The sequence below is a fragment of the Schistocerca cancellata genome, chromosome 7 (genome assembly GCF_023864275.1).
Source record: "Schistocerca cancellata isolate TAMUIC-IGC-003103 chromosome 7, iqSchCanc2.1, whole genome shotgun sequence".
Lineage (NCBI taxonomy): Eukaryota > Metazoa > Arthropoda > Insecta > Orthoptera > Acrididae > Schistocerca > Schistocerca cancellata.
The window spans coordinates 373,668,270-373,694,659 of NC_064632.1; the positions used below are offsets into that span (position 1 = coordinate 373,668,270).

General features: G+C 45.0%; 1 protein-coding gene across 2 annotated transcripts in view; it reads left to right on the plus strand.

Annotated features, from left to right (window-relative positions):
- LOC126092261 (uncharacterized) overlaps positions 1–26,390 on the plus strand; it is a 918,328-nt gene that overhangs the window by 227,982 nt on the left and 663,956 nt on the right. For both annotated transcript variants that reach the window (XM_049907771.1, XM_049907774.1), the window contains exon 2: positions 9,071–9,093. The gene's annotated coding sequence lies outside the window, so the exon portion shown is untranslated. The remainder of the gene's footprint in view (positions 1–9,070; positions 9,094–26,390) is intronic.

Below are 26,390 nucleotides of genomic sequence, written 5' to 3' on the forward strand. Positions count from 1 at the left end.
TTATTATTTGTTAGTATTTAAGTATTTATTATAATATTAAAACACACTCTACGTACACAAGTTCAAATGAAGCCAATGCACTTCTTCGACGTGTTCTTCGTTATCAGTTCATGTCCAAAGTCATTTCACCGTACAGGCCATCACATTTCCGTAGGTTCACACGCCAAAGGGCCACCTCTTCAATCCAGCGTTTGCCAAATGTTTCATCAATATAACATCGGAATAATAATGTGGTGCTCCATGTTATTGGCAGTAACCTGATGTTACAATACGGAGGGGAAGATTATCAGCAACAAAATTCTCCTACAGATCTAGGTAAAAATCTCTCGTTACAGTCACATAGTTAAGAAAGACGGACCAAGTACTCCAAACTTCGAAACATCGCACCATACACTAACTTTCGGAGAGGATCGAGTGCGCTCTCATAGTGCATGAGGATTGTCTGTAACCCAGATGACGCAATGATCGGTTTACTGCAAAATCCTTGAATACATTCTCAATTCGAATAAAATAATTTTCTTGAGACCGAGAAGCTTATGTCCGCGAATCAGTATGGTTTTAAAAATCATCGCTTGTGCGAAATTCAGCTTGCTTTTTTCGTCTGATATAATGCGGGCTAGGGATGAAGGGCAACAGGCAGATTCCATATTTCTAGATTTACGGAAAGAGTTTGACACGGTGCCCCATTGCAGGCTGTTAAAGAAGTTACGAGCATATGGAATTTGATCACTATTATTTCAATGGGTCGAAGGCTTGTTAAGTTATAGAAGCCAGTAAGTTGTTCTCGATGGCCCATGTTCATCAGAGACAAGAATATAGTTAGGAGTGCCCCAGGGAAATGTGACAGGACCGCTGTTATTCGCTATATACATAAATGATTTGGCGGACAAGGTGGGCAGAAGTCTACGGTTGTGTGCTGACGATACTACAGTGTACGGCAAGGTGTGGAAACTGACTGTAGGAGGATGCAAGATGACTTGGACAAATTTTATAGTTGGTCTGATCAACAGCAGCTAGCTCTTAATGTGGAAAGGGTCCTTCCGGATGCCATGAAGGGTACAGGGTGCACCCATCTGCAGGTGGTCGCTCATGTCGGCACCAATGATGTGTGTCGCTTTAGATCGGAGGAAATCCTCTCTGGCTTCCGGCGGCTATCTGATTTGGTGAAGACTGCCAGTCTCGCTAGCGGGATGAAAGCAGAGCTCACCATCTGCAGCATCGTCGACAGGACTGACTGCGGACCTTTGGTACAGAGCCGAGTGGAGGGTCTGAATCAGAGGCTGAGACGGTTTTGCGACCTTGTGGGCTGCAGATTCCTCGACTTGCGCCATAGGGTGGTGGGGTTTCGGGTTCCGCTGGATAGGTCAGGAGTCCACTACACGCAGCAAGCGGCTACACGGTTAGCAGGGGTTGTGTGGCGTGGACTGGGCGGTTTTTTAGGTTAGATGGCCTCGGGCAAGTACAGAAAGGGCAACAACCTCAAAGGGTGCGGGGCAAAGTCAGGACATGCGGGGACCAAGCAGCAATCGGTATTGTAATTGTAAACTGTCGAAGCTGCATTGGTAAAGTACCGGAACTTCAAGCGCTGATAGAAAGCACCGAAGCAGAAATCGTTATAGGTACAGAAAGCTGGCTGAAGCCAGAGATAAATTCTGCCGAAATTTTTACAAAGGCACAGACGATGTTTAGAAAGGATAGATTGCATGCAACCGGTGGCTGCGTGTTTGTCGCTGTTAGTAGTAGTTTATCCTGTTGTGAAGTAGAAGTGGATAGTTCCTGTGAATTATTATGGGTGGAGGGTACACTCAACAACCGAGCTAGGTTAATAATTGGCTCCTTTTACCGATCTCCCGACTCAGCAGCATTAGTGGCAGAACAACTGAGAGAAAATTTGGAATACATTTCACATAAATGTTCTCAGCATGTTATAGTCTTAGGTGGAGATTTCAATTTACCAGATATAGACTGGGACACTCAGATGTTTAGGACGGGTGGTAGGGACAGAGCATCGAGTGACATTATACTAAGTGCACTATCCGAAAATTACCTCGAGCAATTAAACAGAGGACCGACTCGTGGAGATAACATCTTGGACCTACTGATAACAAACAGACCCGAACTTTTCGACTCTAAGTGCAGAACAGGGAATCAGTGATCATAAGGCCGTTGCAGCATACCTGAATATGGAAGTTAATAGGAATATAAGAAAAGGGAGGAAGGTTTATCTGTTTAGCAAGAGTAATAGAAGGCAGATTTCAGACTACCTAACAGATCAAAACGAAAATTTCTGTTCCGACACTGACAATATTGAGTGTTTATGGAATAAGTTCGAGGCAATCGTAAAATGCGTTTTAGACAGGTACGTGCCGAGTAAAACTGTGAGGGACGGGAAAAACCCACCGTGGTACAACAACAAAGTTAGGAAACTACTGCGAAAGCAAAGAGAGCTTCACTCCAAGTTTAAACGCAGCCAAAACCTCTCAGACAAACAGAAGCTAAACGATGTCAAAGTTAGCGTAAGGAGGGCTATGCGTGAAGCGTTCAGTGAATTCGAAAGTAAAATTCTATGTACCGACTTGACGGAAAATCCTAGGAAGTTCTGGTCTTACGTTAAATCAGTAAGTGGCTCGAAACAGCATATCCAGACACTCCGGGATGATGATGGCATTGAAACAGAGAATGACACGCGTAAAGCTGAAATACTAAACACCTTTTTCCAAAGCTGTTTCACAGAGGAAGACCGCACTGCAGTTCCTTCTCTAAATCCTCGCACAAACGAAAAAATGGCTGACATCGAAATAAGTGTCCAAGGAATAGAATAGCAACTGGAATCACTCAACAGAGGAAAGTCCATTGGACCTGACGGGATACCAATTCGATTCTACACAGAGTACGCGAAAGAACTTGCCCCCCTTCTAACAGCCGTGTACCGCAAGTCTCTAGAGGAACGAAAGGTTCCAAATGATTGGAAAAGAGCACAGGTAGTCCAAGTCTTCAAGAAGGGTCGTCGAGCAGATGTGCAAAACTATAGACCTATATCTCTGACGTCGATCTGTTGTAGAATTTTAGAACATGTTTTTTGCTCGAGTATCATGTCGTTTTTGGAAACCCAGAATCTAATCTGTAGGAATCAACATGGATTCCGGAAACAGCGATCGTGTGAGACCCAACTCGCTTTATTTGTTCATGAAACCCAGAAAATGTTAGATACAGGCTCCCAGGTAGATGCTATTTTCCTTGACTTCCGGAAGGCGTTCGATACAGTTCCGCACTGTCGCCTGATAAACAAAGTAAGAGCCTACGGAATATCAGACCAGCTATGTGGCTGGATTGAAGAGTTTTTAGCAAACAGAAAACAGCATGTTGTTATCAATGGAGAGACGTCTACAGACGTTAAAGTAACCTCTGGCGTGCCACTGGGGAGTGTTACGGGACCATTGCTTTTCACAATATATATAAATGACCTAGTAGATAGTGTCGGAAGTTTCATGCGGCTTTTCGCGGATGATGCTGTAGTATACAGAGAAGTTGCAGCATTAGAAAATTGTAGCGAAATGCAGGAAGATCTGCAGTGGATAGGCACTTGGTGCAGGGAGTAGCAACTGACCCTTAACATAGACAAATGTAATGTATTGCGAATACATAGAAAGAAGGATCCTTTATTGTATGATTATATGATAGCGGAACAAACACTGGTAGCAGTTACTTCTGTAAAATATCTGGGAGTATGCGTGCGGAACGATTTGAAGTGGAATGATCATATAAAATTAATTGTTGGTAAGGCGGGTACCAGGTTGAGATACATTGGGAGATTCCTTAGAAAATGTAGTCCATCAACAAAGGAGGTGGCTTACTAAACACTCGTTCGACCTATACTTGAGTATTGCTCATCAGTGTGGGATCCGTACCAGATCGGGTTGACGGAGGAGATAGAGAAGATCCAAAGAAGAGCGGCGCGTTTCGTCACAGGGTTATTTGGTAACCGTGATAGCGTTACGGAGATGTTTAGCAAACTCAAGTGGCAGACTCTGCAAGAGAGGCGCTCTGCATCGCGGTGTAGCTTGCTCGCCAGGTTTCGAGAGGGTGCGTTTCTGGATGAGGTATCGAATATATTGCTTCCCCCTACACCTCCCGAGGAGATCACGAATGTAAAATTAGAGAGATTCGTGCGCGCACGGAGGCCTTCAGACAGTTGTTCTTCCGCGAACCATACGCGACTGGAACAGAAAAGGGAGGTAATGACAGTGGCACGTAAAGTGCCCTCCGCCACACACTGTTGGGTTGCTTGCAGAGTATAAATGTAGATGTAGGTGTAGAATGTAGAAAAATGTAACTAAATGCTGATGAGTGGCTAAAAAACCAATTCATGTTTGGATGTAGCATCAGTAGTGTCCTCCTTGACATGGTCACGTCGTTTAAGGGGCTCCGGAAAGGCTCAAAATCATGAAAAGTTCAATTTTTACTTTTTTGCGTTTTCTGAATCTGCAGACTATTACCTTTTAATAGATATATAATTTATTCAATTCCGAAGACTACAACTATTTTTAAATTTTTTTAAAAATGTGTTCTACATGGGCGTGACCCACTGTGGCGCTGTTAAACAGCTGTCAAATGTTGTTATTATTAACGTCCGTGTTCATCAGGTACATTTTAGTGATGTGAGATAAAGTATGTGTTGTGGCTAAACCTATTTTCAGAGACTTAGCAGCACCTGAACTGTTGAAAAAGTGTATTCACGGAAAAACTCAAAACTCCAATGAAAGTGTAAATAGTGTTATATGGTCGAGAATCCCCAAGACTGTATTTGTTGGAATAGAAACACTTCACTTTGGTGTGTATAATGCTGTTGCGACTTTCAATGATGGCAACATTGTAAGGTGCAAGGTATTTAGAAACATGGGAATGAAGATAGGTTCTAACATAGTACGAGCGATGCTTGCTTTAGACAAGGAACGCCTTCGGGCTGCAGACAGGGCTGTAAAGAGTCTAGAAATACAAGCAAGAGTAAACAGGAGGAGGAGCAAGAGGAAGCAGGAGGAGGAGTTTTCAGAGGATGAAGATAATCCATCCTATGGACCTGGAATGCACTAAAAAGTTAATCCAATCATTGTCGCTCGATTCCGAAAACTTTTATTTTCTCATACTAATTACATGTTTTCTAAGGATCTTCCAAACATATTTGTTTCAAAGTTTCAGTAAATGTTACACAGTACCTTCTGCATAATTTAACACAGCCTTTTTCCAAAAAACTGTATATTTTTGAATATATAAATAAAAAATTGCAAAAAAATGTTGTGAATTTTCATTACAATTGAAAAAAGAACATCTTTAATAACTGAACTAAAATTTTGTAAAATCCCTGTGTTAAGTTGTAGCCCATATTCCAATAAATAATCTGTAAAAAGTTCAACTTCCTACCTCAAATACTTTGTGAGGAAAGATGTAATTTATAAGCGTTATTTTAACATTGCAAGTATAGGGCGTTCCGGAGCCCCTTAAATATGTGGGGGTAACGTTGCAAACCGATATGAAAGAATGAGCATGTGAGGATTGTGGTAGAAAGGCGAATGGTCTACTTTGGTCTATTGGGAGAATTCTAGGAAAGTGTGGCTCACCTGTAAAGGAGACCGAATGCAGGACACTAGTGCGACCTATTTTTGAGTACTACTTGACTTTTTGGGACCCGTACCAGGTTAGTAAAAGGAAGACATCGAAGCAGTTCAGAGCCGGGCCACTAGATTTGTTACTGGTTCGAACAACAAGCAAGTATTATTGAGATGCTTCGGGAACTCACATGAGAATCGCTGGAGGAAAGGTGTCGTACTTTTCGAGGAATCGAGGAATACTCATTAAAAAAATTTAGAGAACCGGCATTTGAAGCTGACTGCAGAATGATTCTGTTACCTCCAACATACATTGCGCGTAAGGACCACGAAGGTAAGATACGAGAAATTAGGGCTCGTACTGAGGCATATAGACAGCCGTTTTTCCCTCGTTCTGTTTGCGAGTGGAACAGCAAAGGAAATGACCAGTAGTGGCACAGGATACCCACTGTCATGCGAAGAATCGATGTAGATGTAGAACCGCGCTTATTCATGTTGTCGCTGACGTGAAATGCACCTTCATCCAACATAAACAACACAACATGAAGGTCTGTGTTCATAATTTCTAATAACACTTCGGCAGGTCGTACACGAGCAATTTTATCGGCTTGAGATAGGGCCTGTATCACTTGAATGTGGTTCGGCTACATTGCCAGATCGAGTTGGAGAATTCTTACGACACTTGTCTGGGCGACTGCGGTTTCCAGTGCTAATCTCGTACCTGACTGCCCTGGTACCTGATCATCGCACCTTGAGCATTTGTTGTTGTTGTTGTTGTTGTTCTCAGTCCGAAGACTGGTTACGTGCAGCTCTCCATGCTACTCTATCCTTTGCCAGCCTCTTCATCTCCGAATAACTTATGCACTATACATCCTTCTGAATCTGCTTCGCACACTTCCCTCCCGTACCAAATTGGTGATTCCTTGATGTCTCTGAATGTGTCTTATCAACAAGGGCCTTCTTCTAGTCATATTGTGCCTCAAATTACTTTTCTCCCCAACTCTGTTCAGTGCCTCCTCATTAGTTACATGACTACCCATCTAACCTTCAACAGTCTTCTGTAGCACCACATTTCAAAAGCTTCTATTCTGTTCCTATCGTTTATGATGTTATACTCCATTCGAATACTTCTTGGACGTTCACTGTTTGCTTTACAATCATTGATGACAGACCCAGTGCTCACAAATTTCTCATGCAGTCGACGGATACGATCCTTATGAAAACACTGCTGAATTTTTTTTCTTACGGTTGCGGCTGACCCGAACACTTCCATCCAAGCTGCTACTTTCTTTCATCCAAAGTAAGTCAGGTGGCCACTTCAAGTCAGCAGCAGAAGAAAATTTAAAATTACGTGGTGCCATATGAGTGGTAACATCTTTTTATTATTAAGAATAATTTATAGAACGGGAAGTGGAAGTAGATGAAGATGAGATGGTAGATATGATACTATGAAAAGAATTTGACAAAGCTCTGAAAGATCTACCATAAGTCGAAACAAGGGCCCGGAAGTTGACCACTGGTAGCCTTGGGAGAGTCGGAAATGACAAAATTCGTCCATCTGGTGCGCTAGACGTATGGGACAAGTGAAATATCCTCAGACTTCAAGAAGGATGCAGTAATTCCAGCTCCAAAGAAAGCAGTTGCTGACAGGTGAGAAAATTACCGAATGTTCAGTTTAATAAGTCACAGTTGCAAAATATTAACGCAAATTATTTACTGAAGAATGGAAAAGCAGATAGAAGCAGATCTCGGGGAAGATTAGTTTGGATTCCGGAGAAATGTAGGAACACGCGAGGCAATACTTCCTCTGTGACTTCTCACAGAAGATATCTTAAGGAAAGGCAAACCTACTTTTATAGCATTTGTACATTTTGAGGAAGTTTTTGACAATATTGACTGGAATACTTTCTTTCAAATTCTAAAGGTGGCAGGGGTAAAATACAGGGAGCCAAAGGATATTTACAATTTGTACAGAAACCAGATGGCAGTTATAAGAGCCGAGGGGCACGAAAGGGAAGCAGTGGTTGGGAAGAGAGTGAGACCGGGTTGTAGCCTATCCTCGGAGTTATTCAATTTGTATATTGAGCAAGCAGTAAAGGAAACAAAAGAAAAATTTGGAGCAGGTATTTAACGTCCACGGAGAAGAAAAAAAACTTTGAGGTTTGCCGATACAATGTAATCCTGTCAGAGACAGCATAGGACTTGGAAGAGAAGTTGAACGGAATGGAGAGTGTCTTGAAAGGAGGATATAAGATGAACATCAACAAAATCAAAATAATGATAATGGAATGCAGTCGAATTAAATCAGGTGATGTTAAGGAGCTTAATTAGGAAACGAGACACTTAAAGCAGTAGATGCGTTTTAGTATTTGGGCAGCAAAGTAACTGAGGATGGCCGAAGTAGAGAGGATGTAAAGTGTAGACTGACAATGGCAAGAAAAGCATTTCTGAAGAAGAGAAATTTGTTAACATCGAATATAGATTTAAGAGTTAGGAAGTGTTTTCTGAAGGTATTTGTCTGTGCTTTAACCATGTATGCAGGTGAAATATGGACAATAAACAGTTTAGACAAAAAGAGAATAGTAGCTTTCGAAATATGTTGCTGCAGAAAAATGCTAAACAGAGATATGTAGGTTGCAGTAGTTATTAGGAGATGAAGAGGCTCGTACAAGACAGAGTAGCATGGAGAGCTGCATCAAACCAGTCTCAGGACTGAAGACCATAACAGCAACAACAACAATAATAATTTCTTTAAATCTGTGCTCAGTCCATCGTTTTAGCATAAGTCGGAAGAACTTTTAATTCAGAAAAACACGCCATTTGAAAAGCATTCATCGCAAAATTTGATATTTACGTGTGTCATGGAACTGATATATTACTACAATAGCAACTCTCACAATTCTGACGTCGTACTTTATACAATATAAAATGAAAGTGTTACCTCACCGTTATTAGCATTTTCACTAATCGCTAGGATTGTGGACACAGGTCTGTGGACAGTGGCTAATGATGGATGTAAATGAGTGGAATGCTGCTTATTTCTGTCACTATCGATTGCCTTCAGGAAAATCAGGCTTTCCGTTATTTTATTTTCTTACCGGAAAATCGTTTCCTTTCTGTCTAGCCTTACGCAGTTTCGTGTGGTTGTCCGGTTCCACGCGTACATTTGCGAACTCGTGTACCATTTGTTGTCGGCAACCTGCGGATGTGTGGTGGCTGTACCTGGCTGGAGATTTCTTTTGCAATCGCTCTGGCCGCGAGTGGTTCCATATGGGCGAGACTCGTGCAAGCAAGTGAGAAGTATCCTGTGTTAACGTCTGCTTGGAATTTGTAGATTTCCTCACCTTTTCCGAGGACCTCACTTTTCAAGCTACTTTATTCCCCATAGTTTTCTGTGAAATTTGGAAATTGGTATATGTGGAGTGTAAGAGGTAACTGATCTAAGTGCCAATTTTTTTCTTTTTCAGGAAGACGAGAAAGCTGCTTGACGGTAAGAATTAAAAGCGAATTATTTATTTATTATTCGGTTAACTACTGAGAATAATGAATACTTTAGATACAGTAACAGTTATTAATTAACCAAATCAAACGGAATTCCATAGTGTCAAAAAGTATCTGTCAGTGTATAGCTGTGCAGTGTGATTTAGTTCCAATCTTTAAATAAGTTTTAAGCATATAGATTTCTGTTATTAAAGTCCTTCTTTGTTTCCTAAAAAATTCATGGATAGCGCTAACATAACTGTCTTTCTTTATTTCAAGAATACTACAGAAATTCAACAAAAAAATTCTGATAATGGACTGTGACTCCTAGTTTTTCAGTAAACTGCTACTCCCACTGAGAAAGATTACTTACAATAAACGACTTCTTTTGAGATCAACAGCCATAGAGCTTAGATGTTAGGAAACCTCGAAATGATTAGTTTCTTTAGGCACTGTCAAAATGATGAGATTTTTGTCTACCGAATTCATATACGACTGAGATGGTTTAGCAGCAGTAATGATAGTTTTTAAGTGACATGTGGCCAAAAGTAGTAATAACTGACGCTAAACTCGTTTGTTGTCGTGCATACTTCGCTGCATTTTCGTTGTTGCCCTTTTTCAGCCGTGTAGTATTTCCCCCCGAGTCTTAACTCGCTTGCCGGTTTGCTGTTCTATTTCTATGTTTTCTGTTCTATGTTTACTGTTCTATTTCTCCCTTCCTTTTTCTGAGTAATTAAAAAATTTTGACAGCAGTTTCGCAAAACACAAAAATATGAATGGAAAAAATGCAAAGAGCATCAAACTACATTACAGTAAGGCACGCTAGAGGCAATGCTGCGGACCACATTGATGTGGTCTTTGCGGTGCCACATCTGTTGGCACCACAAAGGATTACAAGGGATACGAACTTTCGCTTCAAATATATCGTTCTGCAATGACATCAGTAAGCAGACTACTGTGAAAGAAAAAACACTAAATGCCCAATGCTGATGATTAGATCAATTAGATTCTGGGTGGCATGGGCTCTACAAATCCTTGATAGGTTTCCGGTCAAGGTTTCTGGAGGTATGCGCCACCAATGTCCAAGCACAGGTCACGCTATTCCCGTAAATTACGGGCTGGTTGTTTCTGGGCACGAAGGTGACTCCCGAAAGAGTCCCAGATGGGTTTCATTGTGTTAAAAGTAGCTGAATTTCGTGGCCAAGACATCAGCATGAATTCTCTTCAAATCACTGTAGCGCGATTTTGTCCTTGGACAGTTATTTGCTACAAGATATCATCGCCGTCGTGGAAGACATAAAGCATTAAAGGGACTCGTGTGCTCCGCAATAACGTAGTCTAGAAATGTCACGATACTTTCGATTGCTACATCAGGTCCCATGGAACACCAGGTGAATATATCCTATAATATATAATACTGTTCCCAGTCCCAGCGACCTGACTCCGTGCGGCGGTGGGTGTTTCGAGTACCAGTTCGTCCGCATAAAGGCATGTTTGGGCGCTGCCATCGCCCCGGTGGAGCAAGAAACGTGAGTTATCCGATAAATCGACGCGTTTACACCCACGGTCGGATCTTGATGACCCTCTCCCTACTACAGCGGTGACTGTCGATGTCGTTGGATCAACATGAGAACAAGTAGGATTTATCTGCGGCAGAGTCCCACTATCTACAAAGTGTCCTAAACTTGTGCCTGCGTCAGCATCTCGCTCTGCCGTCAAATCTGCCACAGATCGCCTAACAGAACGGGCAAGCGTCCAACCTTCACAGTCTGTGACGAGAAGTGAACGTCCAGTATCTTGTCAGCTAATCGTACTCCTCGCGTGACCTTCCTTCAACCACTTTCCACAGATGCTGACGAGAGCAGCAAGTGAGCTGCCGACCACTTTGGCAAATTCCAAGATGTTGGTTCCCAGGCGCTGGGCAATAAGAATCTTTCCTTTGTGGAAGTTGCTTGTGTCAATCGATTTTTTCCATTTGCGGCCCTGTCGGCGGTGTAATTCCATACACTATCTGATCAAAAGTATCCAGACACCCCTATGAAATGCGGAATTGAGCCCTAGATGTCGCGAGAGGTGGAGCAGCTAGTATAAAAGAAAGCATGGAGGATTGCGTTTAGTAGAGAAGCAGTGACAGCAAAATGGATCGGTCAGGAGAGGTCAGTCGCTTCGAAAGTGCATTAGTCATTGTGTGTTACCTGAGTTACTGTCAGCCCCGACAGCAGTGGTCAGCGCGATGGATTGCCGCCTTACGGGAAAGGTTCAGTTCCCGGCTGGGTCGGGGATTTTCTCCGCTCGGTGACTGGGTGTGACACATCATGTCTCCATCATCCCCATCATTTCATCCCCATCCGGCGCGCCGGTCGCCCAATGTGGCGTCGAATGTAACAAGACCTGCGCCAAGGCGGCCGGACCTGCCCCGTAAGGGGCCTCCCGGCTATTGACGCCAAACGCTCATTGCAATTTTACCTGAGTTACTCATCAGGGGCATTTCAACATTTCTAAAGATGCCCCGAGTCAACTATTGGTGATGCGATTGAGAAGTGGAAACGCGGAGGAATAACCACAGCTAAATCAAGGCCAAGCACACGTCATGTACTAAGGCATAGGGACCGTGGAGCATTGTGGAGGTTCTCTGTAAAAAAATCGCATGGAATCCAGAGGAAGGAATCACTCGTGAGTTCCATAGTGCTATAGCAGTCCGACTAGCACAATGACTGTGTGTTGGTAGTTGAAAATAATGGGGTTGTAAGGTCGGGCACCTCATAAGACACACATGCCTGCAGTCAATACTAAGCGACACTTGGAGTAATGTAAAGCGCGAAGCAACTGGACGACTGGGAACGAGTGATTTGGACTGATGAATAGCCCTGTACCCTGTGGCAATCCGACGTACGATTTGGGTTTGCCAAATGTATAGATAACGTTACCTACCACGATGTGTAGTGGCATCACTTACGTACAGGAGGTGATATGTTACAATAGAGGCGCGTTTTTCGTGGTTATAGTGCGGTCCCATCATTGCACTTAAGAAAATGGTGAATGCAGAAGGATATGTGCACACTTTACAGCGTTGTATATTACGTAGAGTAAAGGGACTGTTGACAGACTATGCTTGTGTTATCACGACAATTCGACGCGTAAGTCGCCGAAGTGGCGTCAAATCGAAAGACTTGCACTCGGCGAACGGTCTACCCGACGGGAGGCCCTAGCCACTCGACCTTTTTTTAGCACGACAATGCACACTCTCATAAAACGGTATCTGTGAGGCAATGGTTTGTGGACAATAATATTCCTGAAATGAACTGTAGTGCTGAAAGTCCCGACATGAGCCCAATGGCTCCTGAGGAAGAGTGTGCTGCCGTTCCCCCACGGACGTTCAGACATCTCACTGAAACTTCCTTGCAGATTAAAACTGTTTGACGGACCGAGATTCGAACTCGGGACCTTTGCCTTCCTCGGGCAAGTCCTCTACCATCTGAGCTACCCAAGCACGACTCACGCCCCTGTCCTCACAGCTTTACTTATGCCAGTACCTCGTCTTCTACCTTCCGAACTTTTCAGAAGCTCTCCTGCGAACCTGCTGAACTAGCACTCCTGAAAGGAAGGATATTGCGGAGACATGGCTTAGCCACAGCCTGGGGGATGTTTCCAGAATGAAATTTTCACTCTGCACCGGAGTGTGCGCTGATATGAAACTTGTTGGCAGATTAAAACTTTGTGCCGGACCGAGACTCGAACTCGGGACCTTTGCCTTCCGCGGGCAGGTGCTCTCCCATCTGTGCTACCCAAGCACGACGGAAGCCCCGTCCTCACAGTTTTACTTCTGCCAGTACCTCGTCTCCTACCTTCCGAACTTTACAGAAACTCTCCTGCGAACCTGCAGAATTAGCAGTTCTGAAAGAAAGGATACTGCGGAGACATGGCTTAGCCGAAAGCTGGGGGATGTTTCCAGAATGAAATTTTCACTCTGTAGCGGAGTGTGCGCTGATATGAAACTTGCTGGCAGATTAAAACAGTGTGCCGGACCGAGACTCGAATTCGGGACCTTTGCCTTCCGCGGGGCAAGTGCTCTCCTATCTGAGCTACCCAAGCACGACGGACGCCCCGTCCTCACAGTTTTACTTCTGCCAGTACCTCGTCTCCTACCTTCCGAACTTTACAGAAACTCTCCTGCGAACCTGCAGAATTAGCAGTTCTGAAAGAAAGGATACTGCGGAGACATGGCTTAGCCGAAGCCTGGGGGATGTTTCCAGAATGAAATTTTCACTCTGTAGCGGAGTGTGCGCTGATATGAAACTTGCTGGCAGATTAAAACAGTGTGCCGGACCGAGACTCGAACTCGGGACCTTTGCCTTCCACGGGCAAGTGCTCTACAATCTGAGGTTCGCAGGAGAGCTTCTGAAAGTTCGGACGTTAGGAGACGAGTTACTGACGGAACTAAAGCTGTGAGGACGGGGCGTGAGTCTTGCGTGGGTAGCTCAGATGGTAGAGCACTTGCCCGCGAAAGGCAAAAGTCCCGAGTTCGAGTCTCGGTCCGACACACAGTTTTAATCAGCCAGGAAGTTTCATATCAGCCCACACTTCGCTGCAGAGTGAAAATCTCACTCTGGATCTCACTGAAAGTATTTCCAGCGGTTGAAATCGTCACAAATGCCTAGAGTGGACAGACCTAATATTGATGTCCACTAACACGTGTCTGGATACTTCACATCAGATAGTCTACTCTCCTTACCGCATCATTTGCTCGCAAAGCCACGAAGCAGCACTGTTTCACTGTGGTCAGGCGTAATAATTATTTCATCAGTGTACGAATGTGTGAAAATATAAAAGGCTTTGGGGGGGCGGGGGCGGGGGGTAGAGTCTGCTGATCTCGTGAATCCGTATCTGCGTTGATATTCATCTACATCTACATCTACATACATACTCCGCAATCCACCATACGGTGCGTGGCGGAGGGTACCTCGTACCACAACTAGCATCTTCTCTCCCTGTTCCACTCCCAAACAGAACGAGGGAAAAATGACTGCCTATATGCCTCTGTACGAGCCCTAATCTCTCTTAACTTTGTGGTCTTTCCGCGAAATATAAGTTGGCGGCAGTAAAATTGTACTGCAGTCAGCCTCAGATGCTGGTTCTCTAAATTTCCTCAGTAGCGATTCACGAAAAGAACGCCTCCTTTCCTCTAGAGACGCCCACCCGAGTTCCTGAAGCATTTCCGTAACACTCGCGTGATGATCAAACCTACCAGTAACAAATCTAGCAGCCCGGCTCTGAATTGCTTCTATGTCCTCCCTAAATTCGACCTGATAGGGGTCCCAAATGCTCGAGCAATACTCAAGAATAGGTCGTATTAGTGTTTTATAAGCGGTCTCCTTTACAGATGAGCCACATCTTCCCAAAATTCTACCAATGAACCGAAGACGACTATCCGCCTTCCCTACAACTGCCATTACATGCTTGACCCCCTTCATATCGCTCTGCAATGTTACGCCGAAATATTTAATCGACGTGACTGTGTCAAGCGCTACACTACTACTGGAGTATTCAAACATTACAGGATTCTTTTTCCTATTCATCTGCATTAATTTACATTGATCTATATTTAGAGTTAGCTGCCATTCTTTACATGAATCACAAATCCTGTCCAAGTCATCTTGTATCCTCCTACAGTCACTCAACGACGACACCTTCCCGGACACCACAGCATCATCGGCAAACAGCCGCACATTGCTATCCACCCTATCCAAAAGATCATTTATGTAGATAGAAAACAACAACGGACCTACCACACTTCCCTGGGGCACTCCAGATGATACCCTCACCTCCGATGAACACTCACCATCGAGGACAACGTACTGGATTCTATTACTTAAAGGCACTGATAAGGATGCTACCGAACGCCCTGTAATCAACATTATAATCTTTTTAGAGTTGATGTGAATAACTAGGCTTCGGACGGCGGGCAGCGAGAGCTAGAATAGCCACGTTAGTTTGAGGGACAGTGTTGCTGGCTGAGAGTGCGGGCGGTAGTGGGAGGATGGGCGGGTGTCGGCAGGGCGCAGCTGGCGGCGTGCGGAGTCGATGACCGCGGGGCGGGACCTGTTCTCCGCGCTTCTCCTCCGCCCTGCTCACAGCTCGGCTAGCGCCGTGCGCTGTACCGAGCATCGAGAGCCACGTTGCGCATCTCTATCTGTACACAGAGTCTCCAGTGCTGCAGACACTGCACATGCTTCACAGTGAATCGACCACTCGTCTTGCGTACTATTTCCCAAGATGTGGACCATACCCGGAATAGTGGGGGAATTACGTGCAACGAAAGCTCTGTGCCTGGCGCTGTGGGAAACACAATGCCGCGGAGGCAGGCTCAGACCGCCGCACAGTGGGCCAACTCGCTTCAAAATCTGGACGGAATAGAAATAGAAAAATCATACAGTGTAGGCTTTCACGGCCGGTGTTGTCTTCAGTTGAAACTTCCGGGCTGAGAGGCCGTGGTCGATGTATAAAATTTCCACCTAACGTTTCGTCTCCATCTGCGGGAGACATCTTCTGAGGTCGTCCAGCTACTGCCACTGAGGCTCTTTTCTTTTTTTTCTTTATTGTTATTTAAACACCTTACATAAGGTGGGCTGGCAGCAGCATACTAAGCTGCTCTTCAGCCGCAAGTTTTATAATGAAAAGAACAAAGGAGACACAGAAGATACTGAACAAAGTGGGGGAGGGGGGCAAAAAACAGCAGACACAGAAACAAATAACACGAAGCTGTTCACACTCGACGAAAAAACACTAAAAACTGTCGGCACTGCGCACAAACACTGACGACTTAGACGGTACAGGTGAACAAAGAAACGTGACGGCGAAGAACACTAAACCACAAACACGATGGCACACACACGAGAAACTGATGGCGATGATCTCCGGCGCACGAATGTCCACTTAACGTGTGCGAATCCGGGGACCTACCGAGAGGGGAAGAAGGGGGTGGGGGAGGGAGAGGGGAGAGCAAAGATGCCAATGGCAGAGGAGATGGTAGGAGGAATGAAGGTATGGGGGTAGGGGAAGCCCCGGGGAGGAGTGGGGAGAAAGGAAGGAGTGAGGGGAGAGAAGGGAGAGAGGGTGCCCTTAGGATCAAACACAGGAAGAGGGAGGAGGATCAAAGCTGATAGGAGGGGTAGATGGAGGGGAGGATGGCATCATCAGGGAGGGGGAGCTGGCGGAAGCCATCTTGGGAGAGGTTAAGGAGCGTGGAGAGATGGAGAGCAGGTGGGACGTGGAAATACAGGCGCGGCAGCGGACGGGGGCGGGAGAGGATGGGAGAGACCAGCGGATGAGGGGGATCGAGTTTATGGGAGTTGTAGAGGATCCGTATCCGTTCGACGAAAAGGAGGAGGTGGGGGAACGGAATAAGGTCGTACAGGATCCGCGTGGAGGAGGGGAGACGTATGCGATAGCCGAGGCGAAGAGCATGGCGTTCTAGGATCTGAAGGGATTTGTAAAAGTTCGGGGGAACGGAGATCCAGGCAGGGTGGGCGTAGCAGAGGATAGGGCGGATGAGGGATTTATAGGTATGGAGGATGGTGGAGGGGTCCAGACCCCATGTACGGCCAGAAAGGAACTTGAGGAGACAGTCGGGAGCGTGCCTTGGCTTGGACTGTCCGGACGTGGGGGGTCCAGGAGAGGCGACGGTGAAGGGTGACGCCGAGGTACTTAAGGGTGGGGGTGAGGGCGATAGGACGGCCATAGACGGTGACATAGAAATCGAGGAGGTGGAAGGAAGGGGTGGTTTTGCCTAGTATGATCGCCTGGGTTTTGGAAGGATTGACCTTAAGCAACCACTTGTTGCACCAAGTGGTGAAACGGTCAAGTTGAGACTGGAGAAGCTGTTGGGAGCGCTGCAGGGTGGGGGCAATGAAGGCGGTGTCATCGGCGTACTGGAGAAGGTGGATGGGGGGTGAAGGCGGCGGCATGTCCGCCGTATACAAAAGGTACAGAAGAGGAGAAAGGACGGAACCTTGGGGCACACCGGCGGAGGGGAAGAAGGTGTAGGAATCCGTGTTACGGATGGCACTGAGGCTCCAGGTACTCTCGCATTTATAGAGCGCACAGAGGACACCACCATTCGTCACGTGATGCCGACGGTATGCCTATCTTTGGAAGGGGTCATCATTCTCTATTAAGAGTAATCGATTGTCATTCTGCTGGCGCAACGTCGACATCCATATTTTGTCTAACTTTAAAACTTCCTCTTTTCTATTCAAATTGTTATAGTGTTTGTGAATCTCTATTGCTTCTCTATACATGCGCGCAACGGGCTCAGCTACGACCGATTTTTCGATGTGTCCTAAGCGACAGTTTCTTTTATGTTCGGCTAAGCGGGTGTTTACATTTATTTTTGTTGTTCCAATATATACTTGTCCACTACTGCTTGGAATTTTGTATACCCCAGGTGTTGCTAGGGGGTGTCGGGCGTCTTTTGCAGTTCTTAAATATTCCTTAATCTTCCTGGCGGGTCTGAAGATTGTTTCGATCCCATACTTGGCCAGAACTTTCCCGATACGGTCCGTGACTTTATTAATGAACGGTAGGAAAACTTTTCCAGTAGGTGACCGTTGTTGCTCTGGACTTCTGATTTCTTTTCTTTTTTGATGGAAGGCTCGATCAATTTCCTTGCTGGTATATCCGTTTTTCATTAAGCCTGGCCGTAAGTGATTTAATTCATCTTGTAAGTAAGTCGGCCCGCAGATTTTGTTGGCTCTGTCCACCAAGGTTTTCATGACACCTCTTTTTTGCCCAGGATGACGGTTAGATTCCTTGTGGAGGTATCGATCCGTTCAATTACCGACACATCCAGGAAACTGAGTTGTCCGTTGCTCTCTTTCTCCATCGTAAACTGTATCTTCCCGTTAATACTATTCAGATGCACCAAGAAGACATCCAACTCTTCTTCACCATGAGTCCACACTACATATGTGTCATCAACATAGCGGTATCATTTAGCTGGCTTTTTACTGGCAGTCTGCAGCGCTCGCCGTTCGAAGATCTCCATAAATAAATTGACAACAGCTGGGCCGAGAGGGCTTCCCATCGCCACCCCGTCGGTGTGTTCGTAAAACTCGTTGTTATACTGGAAATAAGTTGTCGTCAGGCAGTGTTTAAATAAAGCCACTATGTCAGTCGTAAAAATATCTGCTGCGAAGTCCTGTGTAGATCGTACTGGTGCATACTTGTCCGATGCTGCAGTGGCATGACCGTTGCCGGTAAACAGTGAATCGGAAGACGACACATTTTTGCCGTACTGTTTGTATGGCCTGTTTGGCATATGAAAGTGATCCTCCATAGCTGTCAGGATAAAACTAAATGGTATGTTTATGATATTTTTAGCCTGTGTAATGTATATCGACTTAATACTAAAGTACTACCGATGTTATTCGAAATAGGTGGATACAAAATTCCCTTTGCATGGCTCCAAATTTGTAAATGACTGTCCTACTATCTTAATAGTATAGTTAACGAGTTCAGATGTATTTGTGCGAGCAGATTTGCGCGTTGTTAATGGACGGTCATTTTTCTACCGTACGGCAGTGCACAATATTCTGCAATAATGCCCGATGCTGTTATCAGATCACGCAGTTTTCATGCACGAATATGTCACTATCGAAGCTGCTCCATTGCCGATTGATGGGTGTTTGAAGATGCACAGGAAGCCCAGAATAAGGATGAACCGTCAGTTAGGGCGATTCACAAACAACAACTCAAGTACGCGTTATTCCAAAAACGTTATCGTGGAAGTAGGGGCCTCGAGGTGCTGGTGAAATAACACACACTGCTAAGGTTATCTATTATTTTAAAAGGCTTTCTCAGTAATAAATTTTTCAGTCTGGCATTTTTTTAAAAAAATTTCAAAACAATTTCAAATAGCTGTACAATTTTCATTATGAAAAGGAGATTACCAGGTATGACATTAACAATTTGCCAATAATGAGATTTTAACTTGACATATATTTATAAGACAACACTAAAAAATGGTTCAAATGGCTCTGAGCTCTATGGGACTTAACTGCTGTGGTCATCAGTCCCCTAGAACTTAGAACTACTTAAACCTAACTAACCTAAGGACATCACACACATCCATGCCCGAGGCAGGATTCGAACCTGCGACCGCAGCGGTCGCGCGGTTCCAGAGTGTAGCGCCTAGAACCGCTCGGCCACCCTGGCCGGCACAACACTAAAAAAAACTCTTTTAAAATAGCTCTATGTAAAGGATATTGCAAAGTTTGAGGTTAACAATAAGAAGATTTTAAACATGTTATATCAATAAGGGAACAATACAAAAAAAAAAAAATCTTTAAGCAGCTAGCTTGTACTAAGCAAAAATAGTCGTCTCTCGCCAGTCACATAACTTAGACTAGTTACAAGATAAATGTGAATAAGCCAGCACACAAACCTTCACATTAAAGGCAGTTCCCCCCCCCCCCCCCCCCCAAAAAAAAAAAATTCCTTAGCTCGGTGAGGGAGTGACCCGTGTAAAGGGGCCCAAATCAATAATAGGCGGAAATAAATGACTTTCCAGTCAATTTACCATCCATAGTATGACATTATTGTATACGAATGATGTTGATGCGACTCCCTTGCTTCCAGGGTTCCTTTTATATACATTTCTTCTTCAAATTCGGATTGGTCGGAGTTGAAAACAAATTCCTTACTGAAAATTTGTTTATTTAATCTACAAATATTCGGGCAGATTCTGCAGTTCGCTGCCCATCGTCGAGTTGAAGCTTTTGTGAAATTTCGTTCTCATACATCTTCCAATTCTGTAGCATTGTTTGGAGTTATGCAACCATCCACTGCTTCCCTTGAAATCACAGTAATCTATGTCGCCCGCAGTTTGATGCGTGTGTCGTACTAGGTCACTATCATGGACATCCTGTAAGTTGTATCGAGCACGTTTCAAACGCGCAAACACCAGTTTGTGTAACAAGTGCGCCTTGTGCTCTCTTGCACATCAGTAGTTTTTATTACACACTACACGGTCATATTGCGCGGAATTACTCGAAATCTGTTCATAATAGTTTTTTACTGTTCTGTGGATGATCTACTGTGTCGTAATTATATTTAGTACCCGCTCCTTGGACAACGATTGTTCTTCGCTACGTTTCACTGGAGACGGGATTTGTGGTTGTCTGTCCGACGAGGATGGTGAACTACTGCCTCGACACCCGTTATCGCTTTCACTTGTTAAGCACGTTTCGTCATCATTGTACTCCTCACGTATATTGTCCGCACAGTCGAGCTTATGCGGCACCACAGATTCCATTGACTCATCTTGGAGAACCACCAATATTTTATCTGCTACTTTTCTCTCACTCTGCGAAATTCCTTGCGTTCCTTTCTGAGAAATGTGGTTTTCGACAGTTATTTTTGTAGATATAATGCAATGTTTGCTTTGTTTATCGTTGCCATTGCTATGCTTTATGTCAACGTCACAAGCACTGTACCGCTGTTGTGAGTTACTCGTCGACTACGCATTTCAACTACGCTCCGTAGCCTCATGCTGTGTTCACCACTGCTACATCGACTCCCGCCCCCTGTTGCCATTAGCATCGAACACTGTGGTTCCATGGCAGATAATATGTGGGGCGTCGACAGTCGTAAACATAAATGGGCTTTTTCGATCTAGCACTCAAGGGGTTTCCTGTTAGAGAGTATGTTACTATTGCGGAACAGTTTCTAGAAAAGAAACCAAATGCGAAAAATTGAACCAGATGAAAAAAAAGATAAATAAAGAAAGACAAGCAAAATGATCATTATGGAAAGATACTTAGCCGAGCGGTCTAAGGCGCTGCAGTCATGGACTGTGCGGTTGGCCCCGGCGAAGGTTCGAGTCCTCCCTCGGGCATGGGAGTGGGTGTCTGTCCTTAGGATAATTTAGGTTAAGTAGTGTGTAAGCTTAGGGACTGATGACCTTAGCAGTTAAGTCCCATAAGATTTCACACACTTTTTTTTTTTTTTGAAAGATACGGATAATTCCAAGCAATTTGTTTGTGAAGGCTGAAAAACGTCAATTACACTACTGGCCATTAAGATTGCTACACCAAGAAGAAATGCAGACGATAAACGGGTATTCGTTGCACAAATGTATTGTACTACAACTGACATGTGATTACATTTTCACGCAATTTGGTTGCATAGATCCTGAGAAATCAGTACCCAGAACAACCACCTCTGGCCATAATAACGGCCTTGATACGCCTTGGCACTGAGTCAAACAGAGCTTGGATGGCGTGTACAGGTACAGCTGCCCATGCAGCTTCAACACGATACCACAGTTCATCAAGAGTAGTGACTGGCGTATTGTGACGAGCCAGTTGCTCGGCCACCATTGACCAGACGTTTTCGATTGGGGAGAGATCTGGAGAATGTGCTGTCCAGGGCAGCAGTCGAACGTTTTCTGTATCCAGAAAGGCCCGTACAGGACGTGCAACTTGCGGTAGTGCATTATCCTGCTGAAATGCAGGGTTTCGCAGGGATCGAATGAAGGGCAGAGCCACGGGTCGTAACACATCTGAAATCTAACGTCCACTGTTCAAAGTGCCGTCAATGCGAACAAGAGATGACCGAGACGTGTAACCAATGGCACCCCATACCATCACGCCGGGTGATACGCCAGTATGGCGATGATGAATACACGCTTCCAATGTATGTTCACCGCGATGTCGCCAAACACGGATGCGACCATCATGATGCTGTAAACAGACCCTGGATTCATCCGAAAAAATGACGTTTTGCCATTCGTGCATCCAGGTTCGCCGTTGAGTACACCATCGCAGACGCTCCTGTCTGTGATGCAGCGTCAAGGGTAACCGCAGCCATGAAACCCAACGATTCCATATTCTGCTAACAGTCATTGGATCTCGACCAACGCGAGCGGCAATGTCTCGATACGATAAACCGCAATCGCGATAGGCTACAATCCGACCTTTATCAAAGTCGGAAACGTGATGGTACGCATTTCTCCTCCTTACACGAGGCATCACAACAACGTTTCACCAGGCAACGCCAGTCAACTGCTGTTTGTGTATGAGAAATCGGTTGGAAACTTTCCTCATGTCAGCACGTTGTAGGTGTCACCACCGGCGCCAACCTTGTGTGAATGTTCTGAAACGCTAATCACTTGCATATCACAGCATCTTCTTCCTGTCTGTTAAATTTCGCGTCTGAAGCACGTCATCTTTGTGGTGTAGCAATTTTAATGGCCAGTAGTGTATGTTATAAATCAGGACCAAATTTTACGTTGTAGTTTACAAAATAGTTTTCATGTAAAGCAATAGATTTAGTATGATACAGCGATCGCAGTCGATGTCGGATGTACGAGAATACCTGCTAGTTCGGCAGTTCGCACCCATTGTTGCTGTACCCTCACCTTTCTAGATGCCGATGTTGGAAGCGCCCGAACCGTGCCCCTTTTATTACTAATGCGTTCTGCAAGGTCGCTGATGGTTGCTGTGATCTGTGGACTGAAGTAAAGGCTGCGCCATTGCTTGTTGGCAATCGGCGGAGCGCCGTCTAGGAATTCCGTATCGCTTGCAGCCGCAACAGCTTGCATCCTGGGCGGTGCAACACAAGGCTGCGAAAAATAAAAGAAGATATCCGCAGGACCTGGCCGGCAGATGCGCTCGCCTTTTTGTCCGTAAACATGCCGTATTTATCACGGCTGCTCTTTCCCCTCTCTGCATCCGTCATGCTGGCCAACCCTCTTCTGCATGCGTGCGTGACGGAAAAGAAAGCCTAGTGTTTGTGCGTGCGTGCGCCTGTGTGTTCCTGTACAAATACGAAACCTTAATCACACCAAAAATTGAATCACCGTCTGCTAAAAGGGCCTCAGTCAGGAAGCATCGAAAATGGAGTTAAGCACTTTGACGTGTTGCAGACAGGTAGCCGCATCTTGCAATGCTAGAAGGCGTGGTCACTGGAGGAATGACGCTGCAGAACGCATATAATGTGTAGTACGGAGTTCTTTCAGTGACTGAAGATCTTCTAGTCTGTCAAGGGAGCCCTTCCAGTATGAACAAGAGAAGCTATCAGGCAACATGCAAAGCGATGTGGCATTGAAAAGCTAATGGTTTACGACAGAAGGGCATAAAACTTTTGTACTAAAAAAGCTCACAGAAGTAGCTAAAAGGACAGACAAGCTCCATTTACCTGCTATTAGTTGATTACGTGCAAAATTTTCGTCCAGGATACATTTTATTTGCGATATTTAACAGCTCATATCTTTTATTCATGACATTCAAAAGCTGAAGCATATTGTTTGTATGTGTGTGTGTGTGTGTGTGTGTGTGTGTGTGTGTGTGTGTGTGTGTGTATGTGTGTGAGTGTACAGTATGTGTATCAAGTCGAACGAAGTATGCACTTTCTTGTAGAAGTTTCTGCAGAGCGTTCCTCCATCAATCACTGAATTACACTTACATTCCGACAGCTGTGGAGGACAGAACAAAATCATGTTGCATCGGGTGTTTTATCGACACTGGTTGACTGTAACCGGTTTGAGAAAATCGAACACTATTTCCCTGTCCTTGTGACAGGAATTTTAGCATTGTTAAAGGAGAACATAGGAAGCATGACAGGTTCTATACGATACACGAACTCGCCAAAAATTTATTGTAAAAGAATCTGATGCCATAGATATACTAGATTTCAAGACTTACAGGCAGCGGTTTTACAAGAAGACTTGTGTTCCAGCTGAAACTTGTCATAAAAGTGTTCCAAGAAATAAGAAAATCCATTTTTCTATCAGTAATACGGTGCATGTTACATACAGAGCTATTGCAATTTTTGTAGTACATTAGTAACTGTTAGTTATTATTACAGCCATTGTTGAACGCATTTATTAAGGAAAAGATACAGTAACTACTACAGGAAATCCCGAAATGTACTAAAAGGACTTCAGTCACCGAAGTTAAAACTTCTGTATGTGCACAATTTCTTTTCAAAATGTGAAACGAACATTGATATTCACATCAATATTGCACATTACCGATATTTTTCAGGCAAAGAGAAAGAGTGATTGAAGTGTAATTACGTTATTGTTAGTTTTATCGAAACTGGGATGGAATGACTGAGGCGCTTTTGGGATGTAGCGATCCAGTTATTTTCTCCTTGCGGTATGGATATATATGTCCCTTAAAAAGTCTTCCACTTCACGGTTCGTATATATATACACTACTGTTTGTGAAAACCGCAACGCGAAAGTGAGACTTGTGATTTCAGAGAAATTATTTCCATTTATTAGGACTTTGATACATACGAGCGACTAAAATTAGAGACCTGTAGTTGCACTTTGACCGTGATAATTCAGTACAGTGTGAAGCCGCAACTTGCTGCATTCAGATCCTCTAGACGTCGTGGCATCAAATTAAAAAGTGCTTGGAGGCGCCGCTGTATAACACACAGTCACGCTGTTTGTGTCCACAAAGCACCGACGGTGGTTGCAGGAGGCTCTGAACGAACAAGTTGCTGACTGATCATATCCAAGGTGTTTTCCATGGGTGACATGTCAGGCGAACGTACAGGCCAAAGAAACGGTGGTACCCGTCGTGCTGAAATATGGCTTGTGGAGCCGGTTGCGGGACGTACAGTATCTCGGGCTCTAAGACATATGTCAGAGTGTAGGAGGCGAGACCGCGTGTTACAGCCAAGGCGCCGCAGATCATCACTTTTAGCTTGTGTCTGTTATGCCATTTGAGAGTTCAGCCTGCCCGATCGCTGTCTCTACGGTAGCGCATAGCATGTACGCCGTCATCACCGCAGGAAAAGATGTAGCGAACTCGTCCGAAAACACCAAATTTTGTCACTCAGCACGCCAGTGATGGCGTTGAAGTTCCCGTAACGGTCTGACGCTTTGGCGGTTTTTGGTGAATGGAGGACGTCGCAGTGGTATGCGTGCCACAAATCCTGTCCTCAACAGAACACCCCAGACCGTCGACGCAGATATGACGAGCGCCCGTTGTAGGCTGGGGTGACAAAAGCCATGGGATACCTTCTAATAACATGTCGGACCTCCTTTTGCAGACCGTGGTGCAGCAACTCGTCGTGACTCAATAAGTCGTTGGAACCTTTCCCCTCCCCCCCCCCCCTCCCCCGAAATACCGAGCCATCTGCCTCTATAGCCATTCATAACTGCGAAAGTTGCCGGTGCAGGATTTTGTACACCTGTCGATTATGTCCCATTAATGTTCGATGGAACTCATGTCGGGCCATCTGGGTGGCCAAATTATTCTCTCGAATTGTCCTGAGTGTTCTTCAAGCCAATTGCGAACAACTGTGGCCTGGTAACATGGCACGTTGTCATTCATAAAAATTCTGTCGTTGTTTGGGAACACGAAGTCCATGAATGGCTGCAGATGGTCTTCAAGTAGCAGAACATAACCATTTCCAGTCAATAATCGGTTCAGTTGGACCAGAGAACCCAGTCCATTTCATGTAAACACAGCCCACAGCATTATGAAGCCAACTTCACCTTGCACAGTGCTTTGCTGGTAATTTGCGTCCATGACTTCGTGGGGTCTGCGTCACTCCCGAACCCCACCATCAGCTCTTAGCAACTGTAATCGGAATTCATCTGATTAGGGCACGGTATTCCAGCAGTCTAGGGTTCAACCGATGCGGTCACGAGCCCAGGAGAGGCGTTGCAGGCGATGTCGTGCTGTTAGTAAAGCACTCGCGTCAGTCGTCCGCTGCCGTAGCCCATTGACGCAACGTTTAGGCGCACTGTCCTAACGCATACGTTCGTCGTACGTCCCACATTGATTTCTGCTGTTATTTCACGCATTGTTGCTTGTCTGTTAGCACTGACATCTCTACGCAAACTATTGGTCGTTAAGTGGAAGCCGTTGACCGCTGTGTTGTCCGTGGTGAGAGGTAATGCCTGAAATTTGGTATTCTCGGCAGACTCTTTACATTGTGGATCTCGAAATACTGAATTCCCTAACGGTTTCCGAAACTGAGTGCCCCTTGCGTCGAGCTCCTCTCAGTTCTCGTCGTGCGGACATAATCACGTCAGAAACCTTTTCACACGAATGACCTGAGCACGAATGACAGCGCCGCCAGTACACTACCCCTTTATACCTTGTGTACGCGATACTACCAGTATCAGTCTAGTACTCCAATTCGAGTGAATGCTACGGAATAAGCTGCTATATCGGTTATGGCCATGTGTACAAGATAGTCATCCAGCGCTGTGGTCACATTGTGCCGTCCGGTATCCCCCCGTCTCTGTGTACAATACCCTTGTATTCACTCGTTCCACACGCA